Source organism: Uloborus diversus, chromosome 7 (genome assembly GCF_026930045.1).
Source record: "Uloborus diversus isolate 005 chromosome 7, Udiv.v.3.1, whole genome shotgun sequence".
In the NCBI taxonomy this organism is placed as follows: domain Eukaryota; kingdom Metazoa; phylum Arthropoda; class Arachnida; order Araneae; family Uloboridae; genus Uloborus; species Uloborus diversus.
Window position 1 is genome coordinate 169445522 of NC_072737.1, and position 6375 is coordinate 169451896.

The 6375-nt window shown below is 31.5% G+C and overlaps 1 non-coding gene across 1 annotated transcript; it reads left to right on the plus strand.

Annotated features, from left to right (window-relative positions):
- Window positions 1-3805: 3805 nt before the first annotated feature.
- Window positions 3806-3878, plus strand: Trnak-cuu (transfer RNA lysine (anticodon CUU)). Its single transcript has one exon. It is a non-coding gene; the product is annotated as a tRNA-Lys (tRNA).
- Window positions 3879-6375: the final 2497 nt, after the last annotated feature.

Sequence of the window (6375 nt, forward strand, 5' to 3'; positions counted from 1 at the left end):
TAGATGCGCAAGGAAGAGGCATTCTCCTCATATTTTGCATTATAAAAACTAAAACCTAAAAATTCAGCTTTTATTTACGTTTTATAATTCTCTGAATATTTTATAATCCTAGATTATTATTAATAATCTTAATCAATGACTGGGAATTGAGTAAATGTTTATCGCTACATCAATATATTTAAATAAATAAAACTGAAATTTTATACTTATAAGAAAAGACTAAAATATAATTCTAAAAGAAATTCCTGTAGTTCCGGTAGCCGTTCCGGTAGTTTTTAAAAACTGGTACGATTTTTTTTTTATTTTTGGAAGTTTCAAAGCTAGAAATGTATCAAGAATGCAATATTTTGACTGCTTCATTTTGAAGCAACTAAAGTTGTTCATATAATTATTAATTTTATATAATTTAATGTAACTTATTTATTTCTTGGGAACTTTCAAGTTAAATAGAATATATTATTTATATTGCACAGTTCCAAGGTTCCAAGCACACAAACTTTTTAATTAAATATAATTTTTTACTACATTTTGTTGTATGGTATAGTTGTGTATAACTTAAAGGACAATAATTTATAAAATTATAATTGGAAAAATTAATGTTCTCAACATAAATTATGACAGACCGAAGCAGCCGAGTCACACCTCATAATTCGACCAGATAGGATGCTTCATTCAATTCCTTCTTTGTAGTGCGGTTTTTACTGCAGAGAAAAAAAACTCCAAAAGATTTGTGAACCATTTTAAATTTGCCATTAATTAGGAACTTCAACCAAACTTCGAGTTTTCAGTATTTATACCAGTAACGTCTGTCTTCAGTAATGTACGCATTCATTTGAATGCAAATTTTACTGATGTTTATAACAATGAGATTTTTAAAATTGTTGCTACAAGAAACAAGAAACGTTTTGAATTTTAAGAACTTAGATTATTAATTTTTAGTGCATTTTTGGTCACCATTCTTGCAAGCCGAAAGACAATCAAAGAACGAAATTAAGGTATTTCTTCTATGGTGTAGAGGGAGAGAGTAACTAGAATCCCCTCTTCAACTGTCATCTATCTTAGGAGTAATGTAATGTATTAGAAAAATATATGGATAAAATATTTTTTGTTGTGAGCTGTCAATAAATAGTAAAATACTTTTATTTTCATGTCGTCTGAAATGTTCTTCTATTAACTTAGCTCGTAGCAAGTTGATGAAAACTATGAAAAATAAAAATGAAGTACCGAAAACTTTCTTATAATATTCGTTTTTTCGACAAAGGCTTATTTTACCAGTGAAAAAAGATAGGAAAAGAAAAGTCATTTTAAAATTATTCATTTGAGTGAAAAACTCAAACAGCTCTGTGAGCGAATACATTTCAAAACTGTTTTAAGGTTCATGTTTAGGCTAAGATAAAACATAAGAAAAGAAAAAATATCGGATACCAATTTAAACTCTAGCGTCGGTGACGCTAAAAGAATCGAGGGGCCCCCTAAAGGGAATAGAAATCTGAGAGGTATTTTTCTAATGAGGGTGTCTTCAAATATTTTCTGAGAGAACTTCCAATAGCTGTACATCGTAAAGCCTTTTTCTGCGAAAAAAAAGAGGGCAGTACTTACCATGAAAGAATTAAAATGGGCATTGAAGTTTTGGAGAAATTGAAAATGATGGTTAATTTGAATTACAGAATTTTTTTTGCACGAAGATTGCTGCTCAAACAGCTGTGTTTGGATAGAAAATAACATACTTTTTGCAGGGGACAGATTCGACCTTGATCAAAATTCTCAGAAAAAATTTTCTTCTAAGACCACGTGATCAAGGGAAGGAAACACGAAGCGAACCGTCCGAGTGGTCAGAAAGATAGTGGGGGGATTTGAATGGTGGATCGTCTTTTTAATGAGTTTTGTTAGTAGGAGGTGGAGAGTAAGATACATGAAATAAGAAAAAGAAGTAGAGGGCAAGAAAGTAAATGGACTGCGAACAGTGTGGGAATCAACTGACTGTCAGATGGTTCTTCAACTGTTATAGATAAGGCAGTTTTTGCTGGACAAGGGGTGTCACTTTCTGTTCGTTTTCTTGGTAGATCAGCAGATCTATTTTTTCCCCCAAAATCTTTTCTTTTCTTTTCTTTTCTTTTTTTTTTTTTTTTTTTTGTCACAAATGACCGGAATTTTTTGTATGCGGATTTATTATTCTCAAATATTGAGGGGGACTTTTGACGAGTTCAAAATATTGAGGGGGACGTGTCCCCCCTGTCCCCCGTGCCAACGACGCCCGTGCCGCGGACCCACCGGACCGTGCGTTAATCAGGCCCTGGGAACATATTGTGGGGCCCGATTTTGATCTTCTGCCTCACACACACATACACCTATATACACACATACACATACACACACGCATACATACAGATTACACATACACTATACACACACAAAAACATACACACACACATACACACAACTACCCACACATTCATGCCTGCACACAGACACAAACACATATGCCTACACACATACACATATACCCTCCCCCTCCCCACACACACATTCATACACACAACTACCACACACTTATGCCAGCACACAGACACAAACACACATACCCCTCCCCCATACACAAACACACACGCCTACACACACACACTCGCGATTGCGAAAAACATATAATTTGAACTCAAGATGTCAAAATTCAAATTAATTTTTTTTTTTTTGAAATTCGCTGAGTAGAGGAGAATTTAAAAATTATATATTTGCTGAAGAGTTATCATTTCCGAGATATCCTTCCGAGGATAATATAGCTGAAATTTGAGAGAGAGAGAGAGAGAAAGAAAGCGACCATCATAACGATAATGATCATAACGATAACGACACGTTCAAGAAGCATCATAATCAGTAGCGCCATCTACAGAGCTAAATAAGAAAATGTTGAAAATATATGCTATATTTTTTATTCTGCATTGCAACACGAAACATAAGCAATACCAAGGTAAAATGCATTTAAAAATGTAAAAAAAAAGGAAAAGAAACAAAAAGAAAAAAGCTTTAGATTTGAAAATATGAATTTAAAATTATGGATTCATCAACTATGTACTGGTTCAGAGACATTTTTTAATTTTCAGTCGGGAACTACAATTTACATTTTTAAATATTCAAAACAAAAGTGAAATCTTAGTTTTTGTGAAAACAGAATTTCACCCAAAATTTACTTTGAAAAACGATCGTTCTGGCAGGCAAGAAGATTCTGAAGGTATTTTTGTAACGTTACCATATAGTAATAATAATAATAATTATTATTATTATTTACGGCGCACGCGAAGCACTCTAATCCTATTTGAACTTTGCTCGAGTCGAAAAAAAAAAGCTCAATATTTAAGGGGAAATGTGGAACCAGAATCTGTTTTATTTCCTTTTAGTTAGCCATTAACTTAAAAAAATAAAATTCTTTGAATTTTTGGCACAAACCTGGTGCAAAAAGCAGAGAAACCAAAAAATATTTTTTTTAAAATGATTTAGGTCACTTCTAAAAATGGACAATGTTTATTACGGACTCACCTAGCAAGATTTTCTATAGATATTCAGATATACCTTTAAGCTTTAAATAATGTAAAATCCGTAAATCTTATGCGGTTTTAACTACCGTGAAATATCTTTTATCGTAAAATTTGTACCGCAGGACTGAAAAGCTCTCTGTGTTTTTCCTTATGCGTTTATCTTTCTGTGTCTTTTTTGTTCTTCAAAATAAAAAACAATAAACAAAATAATAGTAATTGGCCCATGTTTACTTACGTCTACGTATTTGTACGTAAATTTTCCTCCTCAGTACGACGCCCGGCTAGCTCAGTCGGTAGAGCACGAGACTCTTAATCTCGGGGTCGTGGGTTCGAGCCCCACGTTGGGCGATGTCTTTTGCACCCAGATCGATCATTTCCGCAATTCTACGCTACCGTAAAACTTACGATGGGGTCGTTTCCGAAATTTTAAAAGAATTTTTTTTTGAAAGAGCATGCTTAAAAACATAAGATCTGACCAATTTTTAAATAATTTCTTTAAGTTTAATATTTTTTAAAAAATTACTTAAATCGGTGCTCCTTTATCGTTTAATGCTTCTGCCGATGACATCACAAATGATGAAATACCATTCAGTGTTGTCATTAACAGAACAAAATATTTAATTCGCATCTTTACTCACGTATATTGGCAACGATAGGGTAGATAGCAAGCGTAGAGCGCAATTTTAATTCCGTTCTTGATTATCGTAACGTGGAAATGCGATAGAAAGATGCGGCAAAGTGCATCATTTGAGACGTCATCAAGCCCAAGCCTTGTTTGAAAAATCGGACACTTAAAAAAATTAATTAAAAAATAACTGTTGGGAAAATAAAAAGTATTTTCTGGGTCCATGTTTTTATTTTTTATTTTATTTTATTTTTTAATTTTTTATTTTTATTTATTCATTTATTTATTTATTTATTTTGCTTATTCTATCAATTTTAGTGACAAAAAGTACTACTTTTGACTGAAGGAAACAACCCCATTGTTAATTTTTATGCGAGAAGTGAAGTTTAAATTACAATAAATTTAATATTTTTGCGCCTTTTTTGTCATTTTTCTGTGTGACTGTCCTTCAATAAGAGGCAGATTAATGGAGAAGCCTATTTAAAGAGACTAGAGCCAGAGAAAATATCCCTTAAATAGAAGTGACCTTTATTCAGAGGTATCTCTTCAAGGAGATACCTCTTAGGGGAATGTGGGGCAAAATGAAATAAATAGTTAAAATGTCTGAGCGTTTTCAAAATGCACTAATTGAAAATTTGTTTTGAAAATTACAGTACATAAAGAAAAAACATAGCATTTTATTATAAAACTTCCATTGAAACATAATTTTCAGTGCTTGGCAAAAAAAATTTAAAAAAATGGAAAATGTTCACTTTTTTTTTTCTTTATTATGGGACAAAAGTGAAAAATAAAATATTTTTCGAATGGAATATTTTCTATTCGAATATAAAAAATATTTTTGACCAAATGAATCGGTAAATAAAAGGTTCAATGAAGAAATTAAAAGATAATTAAATTATTAAATTAATTCATTAATAAATATATGAATAAGAAAATATAAATGACTGAAAGAGTGAATGAATAAGAAAGTAAGCGAATGATTGAAAAAATAAGTGAATTTCTCTATGAAGGAATGAATTAATTAATAAATGAATGATGTAATGAAGTAATTTATTAAATGATTGAGTGAGTAAACGAAATAAAATATTTCACTTTGCCCCATCAACTTTGCCCCGTATGCACTTGACTAATTATACAAATTAGGGTTTGCCCAGTGGTCGAAATTCGACCATATTCATAAATAAATATTTAAGGAAACTGATATGAATTTAACTATTTCCATCATTTTTATTTCTAGTCTTAATCATGTATACTACATATCTGGAAACATATAACTTTTATATGTACACACAATACCAATAGTATGTGGAAGGCAGAAAAGGTTATTGTATTTCATATCTCTTTTTTAGCGACAGATATGGGAATTTTTTCTAAAAACAATTTTTAGGAGGTACGTGACAGTATGATTTTACCAGCCATACGCTTCATATGTTGTAAAAAATTGCGAGGAAAATAAACTCAGACGCACCCTTTCTCAGTTTTTGACTTCAAGAAAGAAAAAGAGATGAACTTGACTCTTGAAGAATCGAAGCTTTGTTCGTATGGGAAAAAATTAAAAGTGCCCCACCCCTCCTAAAATCATTTTCTGGTTGCACCACTGGTTCTTAACTGTAAGTTATAGTGTCAATTAGTTTATTTAGTATAAGATGTATTCAGTACGTAATTTGCATATAAATTTACTTTTATTGTTATATTTTGAAAATTAAAAACTTATTTTTAAAAAAATGTATTTAAGATTACATTTTGGCAAAGCGTTAAATGTTTACACGCTGCTTGTCGTTAAAAAAAAAAAAAAAATAGGTACCAATTATTTTATTTATTTATTTATTTATTTTTCGGTTTGATATTATATTTATCTGCAAAACCTCACTCATGGGAATTAACTTTATATTCACTTAACGCCACTGCATAAAGGCGCTCAAAAGACGTTTGCACGACGGCGAAGATCAGGCTTGGCGCGGGCCTACCACCAAATAGTCTAAAAAAGTGTTCCTAAAAAAAATTTTCGGGGAGGAGCCTGCAAACACTCCTACTTATGAACCTGCTAACACTCCTACTTATGAGCCTGCAAACTCTCCTTTACGAATATTAAATGAATCGATCAACAAACAACAATCCATAACTATCTTTAAATTTTCTTTACAAATGCAATTTTATTATTTCATTATGTTCGGGATGAAAACTGGTAAAAAGAAATGCCATCCTTATACTGCAAAATTT